The sequence below is a fragment of the Rhinolophus sinicus genome, linkage group LG02 (assembly GCF_036562045.2).
Source record: "Rhinolophus sinicus isolate RSC01 linkage group LG02, ASM3656204v1, whole genome shotgun sequence".
Lineage (NCBI taxonomy): Eukaryota > Metazoa > Chordata > Mammalia > Chiroptera > Rhinolophidae > Rhinolophus > Rhinolophus sinicus.
This window is the reverse complement of record NC_133752.1, coordinates 69,100,469-69,126,358: the sequence shown is the minus strand read 5'-3', so window position 1 is coordinate 69,126,358 and position 25,890 is coordinate 69,100,469. Positions and strand designations below refer to the sequence as shown.

The 25,890-nt window shown below is 40.5% G+C and overlaps 1 protein-coding gene across 6 annotated transcripts in view; it reads left to right on the top strand.

Moving 5' to 3' along the window:
- The window catches only part of CRACD (capping protein inhibiting regulator of actin dynamics), a 257,288-nt gene that overhangs the window by 160,637 nt on the left and 70,761 nt on the right, over positions 1–25,890 (top strand). The window contains exon 1 of one of the 6 annotated variants that reach the window (XM_074324515.1): positions 5,983–6,160. The exons of the other annotated variants lie outside the window; for them this stretch is intronic. The gene's annotated coding sequence lies outside the window, so the exon portion shown is untranslated. Of the gene's footprint in view, positions 1–5,982; positions 6,161–25,890 lie in introns of those variants that run through there. 6 annotated transcript variants of the gene reach the window in all.

Below are 25,890 nucleotides of genomic sequence, written 5' to 3'. Positions count from 1 at the left end.
TCAGAGCCAGAATAGCTGGGACTCCTCAGGCATCTTTCTCCATTTGGATGTGGTCTCTCTAGCATGTTGACTTCTTAGGGTAGCTAGACTTCTTATGTGGCAGCTTAGGGCATCCTGGTGGAGCACCAGGTGGGAACAATGTCACCTTTTCTAACGTAGCCTTGTAAACCATGAAGCATCACTTCCGCTGAACCAGCCCACGCAGGCTGAGGACGCTCCGTCCTCTCAATGCAGGAGTACCAACATTGTAGGAAGAGCATATGGGATGAGGATGAGGCGCTAATTTGGCGTGTCCATCTTTGGAAAATATAATCTTCACCATACATTTTTAAGATTTTTTACACGTTTCCAAATAGCCTCTCCAAATATTGTACAATGATTAAATTGATTGTTCCTGAAACTGCTAACGAAGGGTATCATTATTCTTTCCCATCTTTGCCATTCTGATCTGCAAAGATGGAGTCTCATTTGTATAATTTACATTTTTTATTACTACTGAAGTTTATTGTTCATTTTTATTTCTTTTGTAAGATACTGGTTCACAGAAATAATAAGATAGTCATAATATCTGAAATTGTGAATTAGAGTCTTAGCAAGATAGGGAAAGTAAGTGTTGTGCAGGGCGACCTGCAGGGTCTCAGCTCCCGCTCCCCACATAAGAACGCAGGATATGGTGAGGCCAAAAAGGAACATCCATGGAGCCATAGATGGGGGAATCATACCACTATATTCTTGCTGGCGGCATCCGCCTCTCGCAATCCGCGCTTGCTAGCTCAGCCACCATCTTTTTGCTAGCTCCCCATTTTCTCCTAGCGTAGCCACAGCAGTTATATTAGTGGCCAATGGCTCACTGGTTACAGCTGATGGCTAACTAGCCACAGCTGATGGCCATCCAATCACCGTTGATGGCCATTTACTACCTGAGCCAGCTCCTTTTCACGTGAGGCCGAGAGCCTAGAAACTGCACTCCTGGCTCTGTCCCCACACGGAGTCACAAAGAGCCCGAAGTTCAAAGTTCTATAAACTCAGGTAAAGCATCTGTCAGGTAATTCAGGATTCGAGTTGATAATAAATGCTTTGGGTGGATGTGGCAGTGATTAAAAATAATTTGCCAAATAGACATATGAAAAAATGCTCAACATCACTAATCATCAGAGAAATGCAAATAAAAACCACAATGAGATATCACCTCACCCCAGTCAGAATGGCTATCATCAACAAGACAAATAGTAACAAGTGTTGGAGAGGCTGCGGAGAAAAAGGAACCCTTATGCACTGTTGGTGGGAATGCAGACTGGTGCAGCCGCTATGGAAGGCAGTGTGGAGGTTCCTCAAAAAATTACGAATAGAATTACCATATGACCCAGCAATCCCTCTCCTGGGTATCTACCCAAAAAATCTGAAAACATTTATACATAAAGACATGTGTGCTCCAATGTTCACTGCAGTTTTGTTTACGGTGGCCAAGACATGGAAACAACCAAAATGTCCTTCGATAGATGAATGGATGAAGAAGTTGTGGTATATATACACAATGGAATACTATTCGGCGGTAAGAAAAGATGATATAGGAACATTTGTGACAACATGGATGGATCTTGAGACTATAATGCTAAGTGAAATAAGTCAGACAGAAAAAGCAGAGAACCATGTGATTTCACTGATATGTGGTATATAAACCAAAAACAACAAAAGAACAAGACAAACAAATGAGGAACAAACTCATAGACATAGACAATAGTTTAGTGGTTACCAGAGCGTAAGGGGGGTGAGGGTGGTAAATGAGGGTAAGAGGGATCAAATATATGGTGATGGAAGGAGAACTGACTCTGGGTGGTGAACACACAATGGGATTTATAGATGATGCAATACAGAATTGTACACCTGATATCTATGTAATTTTACTAACAATTGTCACCCCGATAAATTTAAAAAATAAATAAATAAATAAATAAATAAATAAATAAATAAATAATTTGCCATTTGGAACTGTGGTGGGTTGAACATAATGTTCTAGTAGAAATCTTACTAAAAAGAAACCCTGTCTCTATGAAGAGAATCCTACCTATATAATATTTCTTTTTTTAAAATTTTTTTATTGGGGAGTATTGAGGAACAGTGTGTTTCTCCAGGGCCCATCAGCTCTAAGTCGCTGTCCTTCAGTCTAGTTGTGGAGGGCGCAGCTCAGCTCCAAGTCCAGTCAGGCAACCTTGTAGTTGAGAGCTCGCGCTCTAACCAACTGAGCCATCTAGCTGCCCTGATAATATTTCTTTGAAAAGTTTTCAGTGTTATTTCAAAGTATATCCCCCAAAAAATTATATATGATGAGCAGATGCCTTTTTGCTTCCACTGACTAAATACTGAGTCAGGCACTCAGTGTTGGGTCTGGATATACAGTGGTACACAAAACAGGCTCTCTGCCCTCGTGGAGCTTTTCCTCTGCTGGTAACGATGCACATTAAACAAATAGTCATAAAAATAAATGTAAAACTGCAAGTTGCAATGAGTGTTGTGAAGGAAAAGGGCAGGGTACCTGAAGCACAAAGTAGGGGGTCTATTTCAGTATCATTGAGGAAGTGACATTTCAACTGAAACTTGAAAGATGAGTAGGAGATACCTAGGCAAGAATTAGGGGAAGGGTTTTCACTGAGATGGCAAAGACCCAAGGAACCTGCTGTGTTTAAGGAACTGAAGGGAAAACAGTGTCACCTGAAAGAAGTGAGCAGAGATGAGGCAGGAGAGGCAGGCAAGGCCAGGTCAGGTGAGCCAATAATAAATATTCTGGACCTTCTCTTACCTACCTTGTTAAAAGGTCCTTTGGCTACTGTGCAGAGAAAGGGCTGGAAGTAGGTAAGTGTCTAAATGGATCATAGTCATCCTGGCAAAAATGGGAGTGTCTTGGACAAGGGTGCTGATAGTGGATGGGCATTGATGCGACAAATATTTTAAGTAGGAATTACTGTACTTCTGCTTCACATTTAAGTACTGTCTTTGAGTCATTAAGTGTCACAGAGCATTAGAGTGTTTAGCCCTTTCTGATAGTGTCTTCTTCTAAAGCCATCTCTAACATGTTACAGCGACTTCGTGTGGCCATCTGATGCTGAAGCCGTCCAGAGTGAAAGGAGGTTTTCTAATCTGAAGCTCCACCAGCAAGGGAGGAAAAGATGCCTCCTGGCAGGCTTCCTGACTTTTCTTTATCTTTTCATCTCTGCCTGAAACAGAGGAGAAATAGCAGGATGAAGGCCTGGGGTTTCTCAACAAAATAGAATTGAGTGGGGTTGGAGCAGTTTAGAGAGAAATGGGAATGACCTCTAGGTCCTCTGTTTTTCAGACTTTATGTTCCCCCCTGTTTTATCAATACTTCTTATTTGCTGCAATCCCCTGAGATAGAAATTCTTTGTAAGAAAAGTTGCCTTCCATGAGGGGAAAAAAAGGAGCATCTTTGGGTGAGAAGTCCTATTTAATTAAATTGATTCAGATTTGCCAACATGTGCCAAGAACCTACTAAGTATCAAGCTCTGTGGTGAACTGACGTCATCTCATTTACCCTCACCGTGGCCTTGTGAGGTGGGCATCATCACGCTCCATTTGCAGGTGCAGAAATTGGTCTTTAATGTAAAACATCAATGTCTACTTTCTGTTTTCATAGAAGAATGATAAAGAGATCCACCACAATCTCCCTTTTGCCCAAGTTTAGCTGAAATGAGCAATGGCCTAAATGCCATTGAAATGCATTTAAGCAGAACTGAACCTGGAACAAATTCAGGTCATCTTTGTGCCTAAAGAAAAAAGTGTCTAAGTCTCGGAATAGGATGGATGTTGTCGGTTTAAATTGACCATTGTGATAAACAGTCGGCCACCATGAGGGTCAATTCAGCTTCAGGAAATCGTTGATTCCCACCCCCTGCCCCAGTCTCCTGTGTGTTAAGAACACCAGACCAAAATAAAAAAACTTTGTCTTGTAATTACCTCAAAACTTACAGACTTCTGGAATATAAGCATTTCAAAACGGACAGGTGGACATCTGCTCTGCTGATGTGTATATGTGAAATAAATCAGACGAAAGTTATGAGAAATTATTAAACCTATGACTCTTACTACAGAACTTTTTGAAAGCAATTAAATTCCAGATAATTTAATTTAATTCATTCTTTTTTTATTATTATTATTCATCCGTCTGTCGACAAAAAACATCCAGCCTAAGAGAAAGCTTATAAGAGTTTATTTGAGCCAAACTGACGACAATTGCTGGGAAGCAAAATCTCAACAGATTGAGAAAATGCTCTGCGCAATGGCGGTTTGCAGCTTATTTTATACATAGAATTAAAGGAGGAGGGTTATGTGAAATCCACTGGTGATAGATTAAGGGGGTGGGAGAAAGCAAAGTGGGGAAATCTCTGGGATTGGATAAAAGTAAATTGGAGTGATAGGTACTTCTTTTACCTAGTTACATAGGTGCAGGGTAGTTAATACCGAGTTTCCCCAAAAATAAGACCTAACTGGAAATAAGCACTAGCATGATTTTTCAGGATGACATCCCCTGAACATAAGCCCTAATGCGTCTTTCGGAGCAAAACTTAGTATAAGACCCGGTCTCATTTTCGGGGAAACACGGTAGTTCACTTTTTACAGCACATAGAGATGGATATCAGGAGACAAGAAGAATACTGAGGGATTTTGCAGTTTCCATCTCCGGTCTAGAAAAAGGATTACTGACATTCCAAGGATGTCATCTTCGGTGCAAAAAGACAATAGACGGGCCCACTTAAAGGCACAGATTAACTTTATGAAGGGCGCTTTTGGCTAAAGATGTGACTTCACGCCATGGCCCACTTAGTTATGAAATATTTTATGCTCACGCCATCTTATGTGGTTATTTTCAGTCTCTTGAGCTTGTCAGGCTTAACCTGTGGCCCCTTTTCCGTCCTCACATCTAACGTGATCTAGGCACATACTAGGCTCTGAGCATCTACAGCTTCATGGAGTAATATTCATTTATTAAATATGTACAGCCTTCCTCATGCCAAAAGGTAAACTAAATGGTTTTTAATAAATGACATCATTCCCAAACTCAAGAAGTAGGGAAGATTGATAAGGATGCAGAGAGTAAATACCCCGATGGAGATATGCTGAATGTCCGCTGTAGCCCAGGGTGGTTGGGGAGGGGAGCACCTAACACCGCCTGGGGTGGGGGGTGAGGTGCCCCCAGAGAGATTCCCTGGAGGAATAAGTAAGCTACACAAAAACCATCAACACAGTTTTGCTCCGTCTGTGTGCTTTAGGTTTTGCTCTGTTGGCCTCTTTCCTTGCTCCCTTAGTCCTAGGAGACCAACCACAATTTAAAGCAGAGTGTAGGTGTCTGGGCTCAATCACAGAGTCGCTCTTCCATTTTGCTAGCTGCATGCCTGATCTGTAAAAGGAAGCTTCTTAAATTGTGTCATCTGCTCTTTCAGCCCTTTCCTCTACATCTTAGAAACATACGCGTATTCATATGTTGCCTCCCCCGCCACCAAGAGTTTCATTAGTGCATCGGTGATTAAGTCCATCTGCACGCCCACCACGGTTTGGGAGATATCGGGCTGCACTGTCAACATGATGGATGGGCCTGCCTCATGGCAGTGGCAATGGATGAAAGCGGTAAAGGAGCTCAGATATTCCAGTCAGCTGTTCAGCCTGTGTTGTGTATGTGTTTAATATGATTTCAAATCCACTTGTTTGGGACTTACATGAAGTTGTTTTAATCCATTTGTTTATGACTGCAACCAAGACAGACACAAAAAGTTTTTTTAGAAGTAAAGTTGCTTTGATACAAGAATGGAGTGAGTCATGCCTGTATGTCATCATTCCGCATCTGTTGTCATTGATAGGCAGTCAGCCCCCGAGCTGTGGGGGGGCCGCACCAGGGGCTTATCTATAAGAACATGTGAGGAAGAAACTATGGCAAGGGAGCATTCAGACTAGAAATACTGAGAGTTTGCGAGGACTAGTTGAGAATTTCAGTTTGGGCAAGGAGACTCTTCGCTAACCTAAAAACTCCCCGAACACCCTTTGGGCATTCACGCCTGTCTTGGCGAGGCCGCCCTCATCCACATGCCTACCCACACTGGAAATCAGCTCTTCGGTTGGTCACCGACTCTCCCGAGTGCCTCCTAAGATAAAGGTACACCACATTCAGTTTGGACTTTATTTCTTCACCTCCCTTTGCCTCAAACCATAGTGTGATTACTCTGTCCTTTGTTTGGTGTATGTCACTTCTTTATTTGGCTTATGAAGAAAAATGATCTTATATGCTATTGGCTTGTGAAATTATTATAATTCCCACAACAAACTTGTGCTAAATAAATTGCTGGCAAAAACAGAACTCAGTCTCTGAGTGTAGCTGTTGCTGCCTCCCCAAAACAAAAACAAAACAATCTGCAAGTGAAGCCCAAGTTAGAGTAGTTATATTTTCTTTCATGTATCTGGTTGACATGTGGACAAGGGCAGCCTGTAGCCTGAATGTTCTCCCTCGATGGCTCTTCTCTCCAGTGTGACTGCTCATTATAGGCTTTTGGGTTTCCTGGGTTCATTAACTCCCAATTTTTAACCTGGGTGGATTTCTACCCATTGCCACCCAAGGGCGTTGATTAAAACAAATACTGAAAGTACGAGTTTATGCATTTTAAAAATCTGACCAGCAAGCCAGTGGCTTAATTCTCCCAGGTAAATTTCTATTTCTGAAATTCTATTTCATATAATTGTATAGAAGACATTTTCTATTCTTGGTTCAGTTACTATTTAGCCTCTGAGGGAATGAGTGAATAAAATGACCAAGGTGAATTATCCCTCCCGATTCCTTTGCCCCTAATTTCGTTGAGGAACATTTATTTCCCATTGAAAACTAGCATTTCTCTTATTCATTCAATAAGTGAATATATAACTAGCAACTGCTCTGTTCCAGGCATGGTTTATAGACGTCAGGAATGTAAAGATAAATAAGACATGGACCTTGCCCTCCAGGAGCCCACAGTTTAGTGGGGGAGAGTGACAAATAAACCAGTGATTACAATATAGTTAATACTATCTAGGAGGAAGCCTGGGAGCTAAGGAAACACACAGGTGCAGCACCTGGTCAGCCTTTGGGAGAACTCTGGGAGGTAGTCAAGGAAGGCTTCTTGTAGGAGCTGACACCAGAAATGAGTCTTGAAGGATGAGTAGGACTTATGCAGAGGAGGAAGCTGAAGAAACTGTGCCATGTACATGGCCTAACATTGGCTAAAACAGGAAAGTGAAAGAGTCCAGTTCTTTTATGCCAGATTATAAAATTTTATATAAAGTTTTATTCCTAAAAATTAGCTTTCAGAATAAAAAGAGTTGCCTTATATTCAGGTCTTTGAAAACCTTTTATATTACAAAGCACTCTCTCGATTACTTTATTTTGAACCACAGAGAATTGTTTAGGAAAGACACAGTAGCCCATAATTACCTCTGTCCCTCCTGGTTTATATGCCTATAGAGATCATTTGACAAAAGCAGCAAAGAAATTCAATATAGATTTACTATTTTAGGGAGTGTGGGATGGGAAATGACTTCACAATTGCCAAGTCTTAGATATCATTGCAAATAAGCCTTTTAAAGATCACTTTGAAATGAAATACAATTAGTGGTTACTTTGTGGAGAATCATGAGTATATACCCACAGGATGAACGGAAAAATAAAACTGTTCTTATTTTAAGCAAATGGATGTTTGTGGCTTGAGGTAAAATTTCCAGTGATAGCATCATGTACAGATGAAAAAAAATTCCAGTTTCAAGATAGTAAAGCCATTTTCACTTCCTTCTCCTTTTTCAAATCCCCTAAATAATAAAGATAAACAAGAACCAGAAATGCAGACTTCATCTTTGAGGATGCTAGGGGATGTGCATCAGCCTGAACTAGAATTTATGAAGACTGAAAATGGTGGAGGGATGGTAAGAAAGGAAAAACATCAAGTTTAAGTTCCCGTGGTATAGGCACTCAAAGAACCTGTAAAAGGCTTAAAGATAAAGGCATTGGTGACCATAGGACACGGGTGGGGAGGGATGCTGCGGATAGGAATTTTAATAGAAAGTCTGTCCAAGGACTTTCTATTTTTCCCCATTGCACACAGGCAGGTAACCAGGTCACCTCTATCCCTACATAAAATCAGAAGTTTATTCTGTGGAAGAAGTAAGCCAGACAACCACCAGTCTCTGAGATTTTAGGCACAGAAGCAATAGGAGTGAGAAGCCCAAGTTTGTACACTTGATAGTGAATGCCGTCAGCCTGGATATCCTGGAGTAGAGGTTGGAGGACCCACCTCTGGAGAAAGTGAACCACCCCAGCGGAAAACCTAGAGATGCTTATCATTGAGAGTCCCTAAATTAGAGAAGACTGTAATGTCCCCCAGTATCTATTCTCCCTCTTATTAATAGAAATTACTCCTGCTACAACTATTGTGCTGGAGTGGAGTAGGGCTGAGACGGGGGTCGGGCCTTGTACGGCTGATGGTAGTCATGGGTGGAGGCCGAATTGGGCTGATTTTCTTGTTACGGCGAGGACAAGCCCAGCTAGGGGGAGATCAGTGTCGTTTAGGTTGAGTGAGAAGATCTGTTGTAGATCCCATGTGTTAGTGTTGAAGAGGAATCAGGCTATAGCTATTAGAAAGCCGACGTCTCCGATTCGGTTATATAGGATGGCTTGTAAGGCTGCGGTATTGGCGTCTGCCCGTCCATACCATCATCCGATGAGAAGGAATGATATAATGCCCACGCCTTCTCATCCAATGAAGAGTTGGAAAAGGTTGTTGGCGGTAACTAGGATGAGTATTGTGATGAGGAATATAAGGAGGTATTTAAAGAATCGGTCGATGTAAGGGTCTAGGTGTATGTATCATAGGGAGAACTCTATAATTGATCATGTGACGAATAGTGCCACGGGTATAAAAACTATGGAGAAGTAGTCTAGTTTAAAGCTTATTGAGATTTTTAGGGTTTGGATAGATACTCAGTGTCAGTTTATTAGGATTACTTCTTGTCCTGATTGGATGAATATTATTGTTGGGACAAGGCTAATTATGAATGCTCAGACGATGGTTGTTTTCACATAGTATGGGTAGGTGTTGGTTTTGTTTAGGCTTAGGGTTAGTGTTAGGAGGAAAGAGAGGAAGTACAGTTTGATTTGACCTTTTTGGCTTGATACTAGAGTGGAGGTTTTTATTTGGAGTAGGGAGATTGATTTGGGCAGGGCTTTTTCTATTCAAGTCAGGTCTAGTAGTAGGGAGGCTGTTTTTTGGCTAAGGGACCAATTTATTAGGGGCATGAGGCGGTGCATTACAGTTGGGAAGTAGCCTAGTAGGTTGGAGAATTTGAATGGGGCTGAAGGGTGTTTGAATTTTAGGTTTTGTGTTGCTAGGCTTAGGTCTATGGCGATGGTGAAGCCTAGGATTGTTACAGCCAGGGCAGTTATTTTTAAATACCAGGGTATAGTTATTTGAGGCACGGTTATAGTGGGGATGGTGTTGGTGATGAAAAAGCCGGCAAAGATACTTCCGATTAGGAGGCGTTTAATGGAGTTTATTAGATAGGGGTTGTTTTCGTTGATTAGAATGAGTGTGGGAAATCGGGGTTGGCCCAGGAGTGCGAAGAAGATGATTCGGGTGCTGTATACAGCTGTTAGGGAGGTGGCAATTAGGGTAATTAGAAGGGCTCAGGCGTTGGCATATGACGTGTTGGCTGATTCGATGATTCGGTCTTTGGAGTAGAATCCTGTTAGGAAGGGCATTCCTGTGAGTGCCAGGCTACCTACAGTTAGGGCCGTAGTGGTGAAGGGAAGGGTGTTGTATAGGCCTCCTATTTTTCGAATGTCTTGTTCGTCCCCCAGGCTATGGATAATAGACCCGGAGCATAGGAATAGCATGGCCTTGAAGAATGCATGGGTGCAAATGTGGAGGAATGCTAGATGGGGTTGGTTGATGCCAGTTGTTACTATTATGAGGCCTAGTTGGCTGGAGGTGGAGAAGGCTACAATTTTCTTGATGTCGTTTTGGGTTAGGGCACAGATTGCTGTGAATAGGGTGGTGATAGCCCCCAGGCATCGTACCACGGATTGGATGGTTTTGTTGTTTTTGATTAGTGGGTAGAGTCGGATGAGTAGGAATACTCCCCAAGTTTTGGCAAGGGATATGGTTGTCTAGATAGAGACTACATTTCCAGGCTTCCTTGCAGTAAGGTGGGACCACTAACTAAATTCTTAATGGTGCGATCAGCTTCTACTTTTCTCTCTTAAAAGAAACTTGCTTGTCCTCCCCTTTCTTTCGTTCCCTTCAAGGGTAGGATGTGGAAGCGGTGCTGGTGAGGCCAGGACAAGACCCTGGGAGACAGTGGAGCCATAAACAGAAAGAATAGAGCAGCGGCACCCATCAACTATGGAATGTTAAAAGAGAAAGAAATGAAATCCCAATTTGTTTGAGCCACTCTATTTGGGGGCCTCTTTGTTGTAGCAACTTAGCCTGTAACCTAACTGATACACTATATATATTTAAAACAAAACAAATAACCTGACTTTTTGTCCAAATACTCTGTAGTGAAGCCTACTAGTTCATAACATGTGCTAGCTTCAGAACAGCTTTTTAGTTTTTCGTTATTAAAAACAAATGGACAGCTAAGAATCAGTAGACATTTGATTAAAGCATCCTGCATGAAAGGCAGGAACCCAAGGGAAGAAACAGGAAAAGGGAACTCAAAGGCATCAGAAGCAATGAAGGGAGTAGAGGAAGACTTCAAAGAAAATGTAGTGAAATTCTCGGAAAGATGAGAGGAAGATACTGCCTGCATGAAAAAAGAACGGGATGCTGTTCATTCAAAGAATAAAAAACTCTTGGAAATTAATCATTTAAGAAACAGTCCAATAAAAGCATTGGAGGACGAAGTTGCATACATCTCTCAGGAAGTAAGCTAAAACAAAAGGGTGGGCAATGGTGAGAAAAGATAAGAGTAGTGGAGAAGATTCCATTAAGTCCGACACATTACTAACATGAGTTTCAGAAAGAGTGAGAGGAGAGAATAGCGAGGGTGATTATAAAAAAATTATCAAAAACAATTGTATATTATTGACTTATAAAATGTCCAACTTGAATCATACAGTATTTCCAGATTAATATGTTATTTAATTAAACAGGCATAATTAAACTAACATATTTTACATTTATAGAATATTTTTAAGAACACATTTGATTATATTTCAACTAAATCCCTAAAATATTATATGCACGTATATGTAAGATGACCAAAAAGTCAAAAGCTGGGAGCAGGAAGAGAGAATAGCCTTGGCTCCCATCAAAACTCACACAATCATGGTTCCCCAAAATTAGGGAGGGGGGTTCATGTGCTGGCAATGATATTATAGGCCTTATAATGATTTCCAAATTTCTGACGTGAGTGCCTGAGTAGCTTCTAGTACTGATTCCTGACGTAATCATAAGATGTTACATGTTTAGTAAAGAAGAAGATGGGTTTAGTTTTAGACATACTGAGTTTGAGGTATCTGTTGGACATCCAAGTAGAGGTTCAGTCTACATATCTGAAAAACAAATGCTTTTATTAGCTTTTGACGTTTTTTTTTTAACCATAGACAGAACTGAAATTCAGCTAGTATACATTGGTGTGGCTGTACTGGTTGCCAAATTCTGGCATACTCTGTACTCACTGGTAAATACTCTGTATTCACATCTCCCAACCCCCTGCATGCCTTCCCTCCCCCCAGCACCCTACTGTCCTAACCCTTCCTTGAGACTCCACCCCACCCCACAGTCCAGCAACTAATGGGTTAACACGTGACCCAGCCGTGGGCCTCCAGGACCCTGTTCCAGGCCTATAGCTGTCCTGTCTGCTCTCCTAAAGCTTTTCATTTACCTCCTGCGTACAGCTCATGAATACTGAACACGTTTCCCACATATCCAAGTGCTTAGTCTGTGTCATCACCTTCCACAAATCTAGTACCACTCCTCGCTGAGTCCCCTCTGCTTCTGGCAATCTGCACTACTCACTGCTCCCTGACTCCCTACGTCTTCACACCTTCATTTCTTTGTGCTCATTATGCAGGAAGAGTTTTCCCTGATTTCTGAACATCCCATGTTTTATTCATCCTTCAAGGCTAGTTCCTATTCCCCTTCTACCCTGAAGCCTTCCTCTCAAAATGATAAGCCCCGCCTTCAAACAATCATCCCCTTCCCTGGGAACATATCACTTCCTATCTTACATTAGGTATATCTTAGTACTTTCTATAAAGTCTTTTTCATAGTAGAATGAAAGTATGAATCTAAAGGTCTCTACCAGTTATCTTTGGTATATACCGTAGTTGCTAGCAGTTTCATCATTTGTTTAGAATGACTATGTAGAATAATAATCTTAGAGTCTCCAATAATATTTTGGGGTCTGGTTCCTATAATATACTTTTCACTACAAGCCGGAAAAATAAATAAATAAATTAATTAAACAGTAGCACCCAAAACAAACAAATGGAGAAATGTGTGCTGATTTTCTGAAGTAAAGCTTCTAGTTCTTTTAAGTTGTGTTTTGGTCCTCTCTCTTTAATGTAAAATGGTGATAGTAGTTTTCCATTTTCTGCACTGACTTTAATTAATCTTTCAGAAATGCTAGAGCAGAGCTTTTTTTTCCTAAGGATTGTTGCACTGTTTGCTTGACTGCAGCAAATCAAGCTCCTATTGTGACACTTGCAAGCAGAGGATGAGTCATTGCTTTGGCTGGGACCAAGTGTTTCCTGAAGTCAGATACAAGATCAGAATACCTAATGGTACCTTGCTACCGATAATCTATCTCAAACACTCTCCTATTGCTCTTCATAGAAATGAAGTAAAAATCAAACTTTCAATGTTTGGCTGAGGTTGCAAATAATTTGCACTTATAAGATCATTGGTGTCTAGACAAATTTTCTTTTCCTAGCATACATCTGATTGCTTTTTTTCTCTTCTTTTAAATAAGATTCAGACGAATATATAAACTATGATATGTTACTCCTGTGATGCCTTGGTTTATTGCTGAAAGTAATGTCTGGCATTTGCCCGAGGTAGAGAGGGGGATGGGCAGGAGGCATTGACAAGACCTGTAGGGTCCCGAAGGTTGTGATTTCCAGCCCCACCCTGCTGCTTTGAGCGCCCAGCCAGATCTCATGCTCTGCAATGCAGCTCTCAGCAAATCTTTATTTTGTCAGAGAGCGGGGAAATAAAACTTCCCTGAGATGGCATTTTCCTCTGAAACTAGAAAATGCTGAATGGAACTAAATTATCTAATCTCTTCCCTCTCAACCTCCCTTCCTTTTTCATTACTATCTCTTAATGAAAAGATTATGAGCCATTTGCACCAACTTAGATGGATCTTGAGATTCTTATGCTAAGTGAAATAAGTCAGACAGAAAAAGTCGAGAATCATATAACTTCACTCATATGTGGGATACAAAACCAAAGGTAACAAAGGAACAAGACAAAGAAACAACTCATGGACACAGATAACAGTTTAGTGGTTATCAAGGGTTAAGAGGAGAAGAGGGATGGAAGATGAGGGTAAAAGGGATCAAATACATGGTGATGGAAGGAAAACTGACTCTGGATGGTGAACACATAATGCAATATATAGATGATGTATTATAGAATTGTACACTTGAAACCTATGTAGTTTTGTTGACCATTGTAACCCCAATAAATTTTAATAATAAAAAAATTATGAATAAGTTTTTTTCAAAGCAAAGGAAACCATCAACAAAACAAAAAGGCAATCCTACTGAATGAGAGAAGATATTTGCCATTGATGTATCTGATAAGGGGTTAATATCCAAAATTTATAAAAAAAGCTTTTATAACTCAACACCAAAAAACCCAAAAAAAATCCAATTGAAAAATGGGCAGTGGACTTGAACAGACATTTTTCCAAAGAGTACATACGATGGCCAATAGACATATGAAAAGATGCTCAATGTCACTAATCATCAGAGAAATGCAAATAAAAACCACAATGAGATACCACCTCACACCTGTCAGAATGGCTATCATCAATAAATCAACAAACAACAAGTGTTGGCGAAGATGCAGAGAAAAGGGAACCCTTGTGCAATGTTGGTGGGATTGCAAATTGGTGCAGCCACTATGGAAAACAGTATGGAGATTCCTCAAATAATATATATATATATACCTTATGACCCAGCAACTCCACTCCTGAGTATTTATCCAAAGAAATCCAAAACACTAATTCAAAAAAATATGTGCATCCCTATGTTTACTGCAGCACCATTCACAATAGCCAAGATATGGAAACAACTGAAATGCCCATCAATAGACGATTGGATAAAGAAATTGTGGTACAACCTGAAGCTGAACAATAATGAATGCCAACTATAATTTTATATATATATATATATATATATATATATATATATATATATATATATATATATGTATATGGTTACAGGAAGCGGAGTACAGCATTAGGAATAGAGACAGTGGAAATGTAATGGCTGTGTGCGATGGCAGAGGGATAGTGGATGGGGGAGGGGGAATCATACAGTGTGTGGGATATAAATGATAAACGTCTAAGTATTGCTTTGTCTTGTACACCTGAAACTAATAAAAAAAATAGAAATTGTCGTACATTTATACAATGGAGTATTACTCTGCCATGAAAAAGGAATGAAGTCTTACCATTTGCAATGACATGGATGGACCTAGAGTAGGGGTGTCCAAACTGCGGCCCATGATCCATTGTTAATTGGCCTGCAGCAAATTCCAAAAATATATTTAGTTTACTTAAATAAACCAGGTGAAGCAATACATACGTCACCTTGAGTGAGTGGCCCGGCTCTTGGTGTATTTTACTGCATATGGCCCTTGGTGAAAAACGTTGAAAAAAGTTTGGACACCCCTGACCTAGATGATATTATGCTAAGTGAAATAAGTCAGACTGAGAAATACAGATAGCATATGATTTCACTTATATGTGGAATCTAAAGAACAGAATAAATAAGCAAACAAAACAGAAATAGACTCAGAGATAAAGAGAACAAACTGATGGTTGCTAGATGAGAGAGGGTGGGGGATGGGTGAGAAAGGTGAAGCGATTAGGAAGTACAAATTGGTAGTCACAAAATAATCACAGGGATGTGAATTACAGTATGGGGAATATAATCAATAATGTAAAGACTATATTGGGTGTCAGTTGGGTACTGGCCTTATTGAGAGGATCACTTCATAGATTATATAAATGCCTAACTACTGCACGATGCACCTGAAACTAATACAAAATAATATTGAGTGTCATATATATACACATATATATACATATATATATACACACACACACACACACACACATATATTTATTTATAGTCATGGGATATAAAGCACAGCATAGGGAATATAGCCAGTGGTACTGTAATAGTTGTGTATGGTGTCAGATGGGTAGTAGACTTGTTGGGATTATCACTTTGTGAAGGGTGTAAATGTCTAATTATTATGTTGTTTTGTATACCTGAAACTATTATAATAATAATTTAAAAGTAAAAAAAAACCCATACTAGAATCAAAAATAAAATTACATATCTTCACCTAGGGTCATATGTAGGAGGTGAGTATAAATTAGTTGGTTGACATATAGATAAGCTCAGGGTAAGGACAGAAAGCATGCACAGTAGCATGGAGGGCAGTTATGCTGCTGTACACAGTGTTTCTCCAAGCAACTGTCAGGACAGAACCCTGAGTTGAATACTCCATTAGCCGTTTTCTCCTTACTGGTATTAGAACTACGTCCAAAGCCACCTCAACGGTCCCTGTACCTACCCTGAGTCTTAGTGTAGGTAAGATTGTAATGCCCTGCTGAGCTCATTAAGTAGGCCCTGTACGCGTCCTCCATACTGCAGTGTCTGTGCCTGGGATAATTTACCAGATGGAAGAATCTCATGTTTGATTGGGAACCTTTAGGCTTCTCTTCAGTCAGCCCAGAAGGTAAGTGTGTGGAATGTGAAGAAAAGGCCCTTCTGAAATTGGGAACTGGGGGGGAAATAGGCAACTAGTGTGACCTTTAATGACATCAGAGGATGGCCTCCAACTTCTTGCTTCTGTGGCAGCAATTTTCTACAATGGTGTATCCCCCAAGCACTCTGTTATTATTAGTAAATTATCTAAGTTCTCAAAAAAGTGAGAGTGTCATGTTAGCCCTCTGTAAGTCCTTCCGATCTGCCTGCCTTTTAATTCACTTTGCTGAATGTGAGAGAAAGGGATACATTGTCACTAGGGCAAATCCAAGCTTGGTGTGCTGTGGCCATCATCTGTCATGAGGTTTGTGGGAAAAGCTGAAAATCACTGTGGCGTGAGACCCTTTTGCAAACATTTTTTTCTCTTTCTGTCTCATAAGCTAAGAGTTGGGGCCCAGAAGTCCTCAGTATCTGAAGTTCTTGCGTCCCTCTTGCTAGATCCATTCTACACAATGACACACTATTGCCCTGATCGAGTTTTCTTACCTGGCTTTATTTCCTATGTTGTGACTTTTACATTTGTGTGATCTGGCAGTTGTTGAGTGGCAGCTGACAGTAACTCAAAGAACAGCTCATTTTGGTTTTTGGAGTTCTATGAGAAATCTCAACTCCTTTCCTCTCTCCCCATAGTTGGAAGCCTTCCAATTAATAACTGGGAGAGGAAAACTCATCTAGAGAGTTCTCCTGGGAAGCTTGGGAGCGGGTTTTGTGCAGGACGCTTGGTACTTACCGCATGCCACAGTATTTTATCAAGATAAATAACACAGAAGAGTGGATTCTGCGAGGCTGAAGACTCTGTGTGGTACACCCCCCAAAGTAAATAAGTAAATGAATAAAACATCAGCGCAGTGCCAGAATGTGGAATTAATCTTTCCAGTGGCAAGGCTGTGGGATCCCATTAAAGAATACTCAGCTTATCGCCCTGACGCAGGCTCTTGCAGCCAGAGCAGGAGCATGATTTGTTTCCCACTGAAAAGTCAGGAGCATTGCAGAGGATGGTGCAGTGCAATTTGTTTTTCAAAGAGCTTCCTTCATTCAAGTTATTAAAAAATACTTCTTGCAATAACTCACCTGGGGTCAGAACTGGCATCTTACTAGGAAAAGTGCACATGTTAGGAAACGCGTGGTCCTCAGACACAGAAGACTGTTTTAAACTGTTGGCAGTCGGCTCACTTTAAGTGAACTAGAACTACAACTCAGCCAGGAAGTGTTTATTAAGTGCCTCTTTCCTCTCACCACAGTTAGGTGGTCACATAAAGGGTGCAAGGAAGCAGGGCACAGGAACACTACCCTTATGGAGCTCACAGTCTCCTTGGAGAGATGACATAAGCATGGGTTTTTAAATATTAAGGTGCAATCAAGGCTTAGTGAATTATTTAGAGGCACTAAATTTCACTAAAATACCGGGCACCTACGTTGGCAGTTGTCTTTCAGAGTCTACTAAAGTCTAAACCTCCCCAAAGGCCTTTTGGGTCATTTTAGAGGGAGGAAGATGCTTCTCAGAATGACTCTGTTTGCCTTTTATCCCAGAGCCTAGCAGCACACATGTGAGGAGCCATTGTTAGGCTACAGGTTGGTTTCGAGTCTTCCTAGGATAAAGGACAATCCCTGTGTTGTGGATATTTGAACTCTCATTTTAAATTGTATGTGTGTCTATAATTGCCCAAGTAGCTGATATATTAACAGCATTACTTGTTTAGTGTTTGTCTAGAATCATAGGCCACTTGAAAGAGGGTTAAGATTATGTTCTTGCTATCTAGAATACTACTACCTGCCAGTGAGATTTAATGTGTTCTGAGATTGGGATGAAATGGGATAAAGAAACCTTCTTTACATCTTCTGAATAAGTTTGAATTAGTCTGAAAAATATCTAAAGCTCTTTAACTTTCTCTTTTCCTCTTCATTCTCTTCTTTCTCCCATTTTGCTTCCATATATCCCACTCATCTCCTCTTCCTCCTCTTTCATCTTTTCCACAATCACTAAGAAATGCCACATCATGGTCGATACGTACCCATTCATTAATTCAATGAATTTCTTAATACTAGCTAGCATTGTAATAGCTTTTTCTTTTTGTGTGTGTGCTTACTATATGCTGGACATTCTGCTAAGTGCTTTCTTTATATGAAGTATTTAATCCTCACAAGTCAATAAGCTGTGTATTATTATTATTATTATTATCCCTGTTTTATAGGCAAGAAACATAAGAGATTATGGAACTTGCCCAAAGTCTCATAGGTAGTAAGAAGCTGAATTGAGACTCAAAGCCAATGTTTGACTCCAAAGCTCATATGCCTCACAGAGTGTGCTCTCAGTCAAACAATGCCACCACGACATACTTTTGGAATGTGAAGAGCATGGTATCTGGGATTAGACAGACATGGTTTGAATCTCAGCACTGCTACTTATTAGCCATGTAACATTGGGCAACATCATTTTGCCTCTCCATGCCTCAGTTTCCTCATCTATAAAATGTGACTGAGGTATTACATGTAAAAACTTTAAGCCTGGCACATAGCCAAAGGTTAATAAAGTTTGCTAGCATTCTTGTTTGTGGGGAAAAAATAGGATGTGCCCCCTCAGCTATCAACTTCATTTAATTCCAAACAGACAATGAAATACCTTTAAGTGTCTTCCATAACCCATTGGGAATTTATCATTAATGAATTGTGTCTAATGGATTTCTTGAATCCATTCATGTTTTCATTCTGTGCAGCTCTGGGGGTTAGTAACAGATTCTAAAATTTCCCACATGATTTGTGAAGGAGCATCATTCAGTCCTTCCATGTAACGGTTCCAGAATGATCTCCTTCAGTCTTTTGCTTCATACCCTGGGGCTTCCACAGTACTATGGATATTGGTCCAGGAAAGAAATCCCTGAAACTGATGGAGAAGAATAGAGTATTCCTCAACAGTCTGTCTTGTGATCTGAGAACTTGCCTGGCTACATGGCTGGAGAGCAGGCTTAGAGTTCAGAGACCTGATTTCTTCACTTACGTGGCATCTGACCTTGTTCAGCTAACTTAGCTTCTCTAGTCTGATGTGCAAAGCAAGTACTTACTTCACCGTTATTCCCAACTCTTTGAAATTGTTACGTGAAAGGCACTTGAAAAATATCAAATGATGCGATTCAGCAGAAATGAATCTGCTGTGTGCAGATTTGATTTCCTGCATGAAATACTATATTGAAGGAATTTTCTATTAAAGGCAAAGTGTATGCCAAAGGTAAAACATAATACTTTTTTAAAGTTATGCGCCAAATTATGAATAATTAAGTTGTGCTCCAAAACCAAGCTCAGCAGCCACAAAGTCTTAAGTTTGATAAAGCTTTCTTCCTTCTTTAGTTAGGAAGTAGGAGATTGTATTGAACTCTGAGATAGAGTTTCTGTGCTCGAGAAGCACAATGATCACAGCCAAAGTAGAGATTTCAGCAGTATGAACATCAGCTCTGGCTTTGGCAGTGTCAGAGAGCTTATTTATTGGCTTTGGCAGCTCTCAGCTTGTTTTTGCATGCAATGCTTTCTCATCTTCATTTAGCCAAAGTGACTGCCACATATGCAATGACTTGTGTTGATAAATAGTTATTTACTCTTGCATTGAAATGCCTAACTTTCTGGGACAGGTGGTAATTTTTCTTGATTAGGACTTCTGAAATATTTTTGACTTGATCTAGAGCAAGAAATATGTTTTATATCAGAACATATGTGTATAAAATTGTGTACACACATGCATCAACATACAATTTCATGAAATTCTTGAAACAAGAATTTCATGAAATAGTATTCACTGTATTTTATATTCCACTCTATTCTATTTTGTTTTACTTAGTTTTCAAGGATGCTTGGTCATGGCCCAATAAATTGATTGCAGGGTTCACTAAATGCGTTGTCACCCACTATTTGAAGCACAGAAATTCCCTTAGTCCAAACCTCCCTGGGCTTCACATGCCCTCAAGGAAAGACTTTACACCCCCTTTCCATCTCCCCTGCACACACACTCATGCACATCACGACCATTGCCACTATCACCAAACCCTTTAGACCCTCCAGTAGAGAGACCCCTATCAGCTGCAACCAGGGTTTTTCCCCTACAAGACTCCCACTTTTTCTGATAGGAGGCCAGAATCTTGAAAACTTTTTGAATTTTCAAAAACAACTGGCTAATTTTTTTTAACTAAATTTACTAATTCCTTCTAAATTTTGAGTATTAGCTAGCATCAGGAACTCAAGAATTCCTGTGATATGCCAGCACTAGCTCTGTGCTTTGCACATAGTAGGACTGCAGTAACTGTTTGTTCATTAGTCACGGCCCCAGATCTACACTGAACACTATGGAAACTGGGCTGTGCTAGGCAGAGTGACTGCTTCACCACAGATGGACTGAGTGTAGCAGATAGGATATAAAGTTGTAGGGTCATTCATGAGGGGGAGTAAGAGTCCAGGTAGGGCGTACATTCCTGAATATGACACCAAGAAAAGCAGACAGACAAATGCAGGGCTAGCAAAATCTGAGTCTACTGGGGCAGAATTGGTCAGCAACTAAAGCTGTCCTCGCTTATATCATTGGCCCATAAGTCTGAAGCTGTCTGGGGCCCATCTGACTTTCCCCACAGGACTTAAAAGGATCCCTAAGTCGCTTGTGTCATCTCTGGTATCCTCAAAGTATGTGTGAAAGCTGGTCCACATGTTTTGCCCAGATTTGAGTCTCACATGTTAGTCACCATTCTCAAAAAATCTCAGTGAGTCAGACCCCAGGATGGCAGTGGGGCTGTGGGGATGGGAGACTCAGACCCTGGGACCGTGAGACTGTTCCTTCTCCATCAGCATTGTCATTCCTAGGAATATGGACCTGGGTCTTGACATGAAGAAATGGAATGACTTGGCTCTCTTTTACCAACTTGCCGACTATGTTATTGCCTCTCCCAAACCTTGAAGTAGCTCACTTTAGCTAAATAAGCTTGGTGGTAACAAAACCAGCATAATCTGGAGACAAATCAGGAAAGGAGAAAGCATAAAAAAATATAATTGTAGATAATTTATGAAAAGAGTTATAAGTTCTATGTGGCAGAATATATTTTAAACTTGCCTAGCTTTTTAAAGAAATAGTTTGTAAAATTTTAGAATGGGGAGGGACCTTAGTATACGGTTTAGTCACCTTATTTTACAGATGTGGAAACTGAGGTCCCAAGAAGCTAGTAAATGGCAGAGGTGACTGAATAAACACAGATCTTCAAGACTCTAGGGCTTGTTTCCCTATGTTCGTATGACCTCTTGAAATGAAAAGCTTTTTTACTAGTTGTTTAGAAATAGTAAACAAAAGTGTCATAATTTTAGCCATTGTTGGACTGGTTGATGCTAAAACAAACAAAAAAGCAGGAATAATTGCTCAGAGGGGCTGCATTTAGGTAACAAAATTCAAGCCATAAGTTTGTGGTTCAGGAGTCACCTTTGTGAGGTTTCCTGATGTGAGTTGTGGCTCTCCTGTGACTCACTTTGAAGGCTTTGGACAGTGAATTGTGTGGCAAACACGTGCATTTCGAAGACACTTGTCACCACAACCTAGATTACCTCAGAAAAGTGATTCCCAGCCATAAAAGGACAAAGGGGAGTTTTGGATTGTTACCCGTTTCCACATCACTCAAACCTTGTGGTTACTAGTCAAAAAGGTAACATACCCAAGATAAGACTGGAAATTTGAATCATTGTGCCTTAGAATCCAGCATTGGACCGTCATTTAGTCCACCAATATCTGGTGCACAAATTAATGGAAAGTTTAGCAAACAGGTAGTGGTTGTGTCTTGTCTCCCCAGAAAAAGACAGTGCCAGAGTGAATCTACTACCTGTCTGAGTTGTTGTCTAAGATACTCTGGGAATGAGGAATCTGCTGGGAGAACAGTGATTCTCAAAGGACTGCTGCAGTGCTGTCCAATGAGAACAGAATAAGGAGCCAAAAGAAATAAACTTAGTATCAGTGAAAGAGAATGGGATTCAGATCAAAGAAGAATAGCCTGACAGGACTGTGAGACACAGCCTAGAATACGACACAGTCTATAGACTTTCATTTGAAAGTCTTTTAAAACAGTATCTTTTTTCTGTTCTCAGAAATGATATCAGAGTAGCTCTACCCACAGGAAGGCACAGAGGACCAGATGAGTTTTCACTCCTTTCCTAGACCATACGAACACTAATGGCTTCATTTAGCTACCACTTGGCTCTGTATCTCATAGGTCATCTACTGAGTAAGCAATTAGCACTTTGCCTGATGAATCCAAGACACATTAGTGTTGCTTTGACCTTGGTTCACTTCCCACTGTACCATTGAGAATTCCTGTTAAATTTGTCAAGAACTGAGGCTCACATGGTATAACTAGGGACTCTGTCTTTCATCTCTAAGAACTTTCACGTAGTGCGACGTGGTTTGAGAAGTTAACCCTAAACTCATCTTTTATCCAGCAGGAACTAAGATTACACCTGCCCCTAGGTTAAAAAATATATATATATTAATCAATCAAATCATTTTGCACCCTGTAAGTAAGTAACCTTTGTTGAATCTCTGTATTATCAATAATTATTACAATTTTTCTCATTATTTCCAGCTTTGTAACCACTTACAGTTAAACCAGTTATAACCACACAAGTTACTAAATGTCCTCTACTCAACAGTCCTCAATAAACATTACGCTCTTCAGGGCTCGTTTCTGGCGTAGCAGTACCATCAAGCTTTCAATTTAATGAAGTTCCAATGTGAAGACACACAGACTTTGAAACTGTTAACTGTTCAAGATTGATAGAGTAGCAAACTGAGACACTGAATCTTTTAAAAATCAGCTCATTTTTTTAAAGAAATCAGTAACACATAATCATATCACAGAGGCTACGAAATTGCCAATATGGTGATTGGACCTGGTGAGCAGTAGGTAGCGATAACAATAGATATGTTGGTAAGACATTTTTGTGCCTGGGGTTGAGAAATAAATCCCACTGAAATTGAGGGGCCTTTCACATCAGTAAAATTTATAGAGGCCTAGAGGTCTGGGGTGTGTCTCAGTATCCTTTCTATGGGTAAGTTGTTGGCATCTGGCCCATCCTAACTCCAAAAGAGGCACAACACCAAGTAGGCTCCTTCGGATTTTGGAGGCAGCACATTCCTCATTTGGGGGTGCTATTCTGGCCCATCTACTGAGTGACCAGAAAAGCTGTTCATTTTGAGTAGTACACAGAGCAAGAGAAGGTTCTGCTGTAGGTCCAAGCTGCTGTGCAAACTGTTCTGCCATTTGGGCCACACCATCTAGCAGATCGTGCTTGAAGTATCAGTGACAGAGAGGGATGCTGTTTGGAGCCTTTGGCTGTGAGCCCTATGGGTGAATCACAGCACAGGCCCTTAGGGTTTTGGATCAAAACCTTGCCATCCTCTGTAAATAACTACTTACCTTTTGAGAAACAGGTTTTTGGCTTGCGAATCGGTGTTAGTAGAGACTGAACGCTTAACCATGGGCCACCAAGTTACCATGTGACCTGAGCTGCCCATCGTAAACTGGGTGTTGTCTGACCCACCACGCCATAAAGCTGGGCGTGCACAGCTGCACTCCGTTATCAAAAGGAAGTGGTATATATGAGATCAGGTTCAAGCAGGCCCTGAAGGAACAAGTAAGTTAGAAGAAGAAGTGGCCCAAATACCCATGTCTCCACTCCTGCTACACTACCTTCTCTCCCAGCTGCACCGAAGGCCTCATGGAGAATTCCCTATGCCTGATTGACTGAGGAAGAGAAAACTCAGGCCTGGTTTGTGGGAAGTTTTGCATGATATTCAGGCACTACTTGAAAGCTGCAATGCTTTAACTCCACTCTGGGACAGCCCTGTGAGGACAGTGGTGAAGGGAAATTCTCCCAGTGGCCAGAACTTCAATCAGTGCATCTGATTGTTCATTTTGCTTATAAGGAGAAATGGCCAGAAGTACAAGTCTGTAACAGTTCAGAGGTAGTGCCAGTGGTTTGGCCCGATGGTGAAATCCACATTTGGGTCCCCTCACCAGGCAAAGAACCACAACCAGCTGAGGTCCTTGTTGAGGGCAAAAGAAATATGGACTAGATATTGGGAGACCAATGGCTGTAAAGACCACCTATGACCACACGACCAGTTGCAGAAACAAGGAATCTCGTAGTGGTGTGTTTCTTCCTTATTTTGTTATGAATATTTTTTGTATATATTAACCAAATGTTTTTGTATTCCTTCCCTCTCTTATCTCCTTATAATCTGACATAAGATGTATTAATAAGAACTTCAAATCTCAGTATATAAGTTACAGGGGATATGTGAACATCACCCAAGGACTTTGCATCATCTGGGGAATGGGTTCGTGGATATTCAAAAGTACGTAGGATATTTGTATTACGTTAGTGGAAGTATGATTTTTGTTATTGATTTTATTTGGAGATTAAGTATGGTTTAAGGAAATGCATACAGGTGCCAAGTTGACAAAGGATGGAGTGTGACAGTCATTTTGATGTGTCAACTTAGCTAGGCCTCAGTTAATCAAACACAAATTTTGTTTCATTGAGCTGTTGCCGTGAAGGTATTTTGTAGAGGTAATTAAAGTCCATAATCAGTTAATCTAAGTAAGGGAGATTTTTCAAGATAATCTGGGTGGGCCTGATTCAGTAAATTGAAAGGCCTTAAAAACAGGGCTAAGGCTTCCCTGAGAGAAGAAATTCCACCTGTAAACAGCAGCTTCAACCTGTGCCTACAAATTCCAGCCTCCCCTCTTGATGATTTGCCCTGTGGGTTTCAGACTTGCTTAGCCAGCCCACACGTAGCTTAAGCGCATTCCTTGCAATAGATTTCCTAATATATCTTGTACACACACACACACACACACACGCACACACACATCCCCAGTTCTGTTTCTCTGATGCAACACTAATCAGTTCAGCCTCAGATGTTCCTAAAGCTTTTTTTTTGTTTAATTCATCCATGCTGCCAGCTGAGCCCTGCACCAATCCTCTGGGTGTCGGATGTTCAATAATATGTGTTGAGTTAAAATGAATTTAATGTGTTCAGCCCTTGTGTGGAGGTATCCGTTTGCTGAAGTAGTTTGCTACTGCACGAAGTATGCAGGGCAAGGTAGCAGGCAGCTCCCCCTGCCAATATTTTCCCCTCAAAGCCGGCCATTGTTTCACAGCACGCACTGAAACTCAAGGGGCAGAAACTGGCAGTGAAAAGATCCAGCACCCACACATCTTCTAGTATGTGGGAGAAATGTGGCCAAACACTGAGACTTCACATTAAAAACCATATCTGCTCCTGTTACTATTTCTAAATATTGTTTGGTTTCTCTTTTGAATTGTTGTAAAACGTATTAAAGGGAGGTCTGAGATAGACCAATGGGGAAAACTAGAAAAATTAAAAATTCATGTGGTTTCAAGAAATAGGGGGCCCAAGAAACAGCCAAGTAGTTGTCATTTTAATTAATAAGTCCTGTGTGTAGACCTAAGTACAAACATAATTCAATAGGTTTTGTTTAGATATGCAGTCGATTCTGCTATATAGTGTGACATATGCATTGCTAAAATTCAACGTGCTATGCAAAATCATGGAATGAAAACCAAGGGCTAATGAAAAAAAAGGGATAGTAGCACAACACAAAAAAACTTATTAGTGATGTATTTTAAAAGGATGGGAACCTAATTTTAAAAATGTAGTAATTTTGCATGTTAAATGGCAATAAAATTCATAAATACTGTAATAAATATAGCACTTTACCTTGAAAAAGAAGTGAAGTTTACCTGTGGGCTGGAGCATCATCAGAGGGCTACAGCTTGTGGGTTATTGTGTGGTGGTGGGAGGAGGGTCCCCTGAA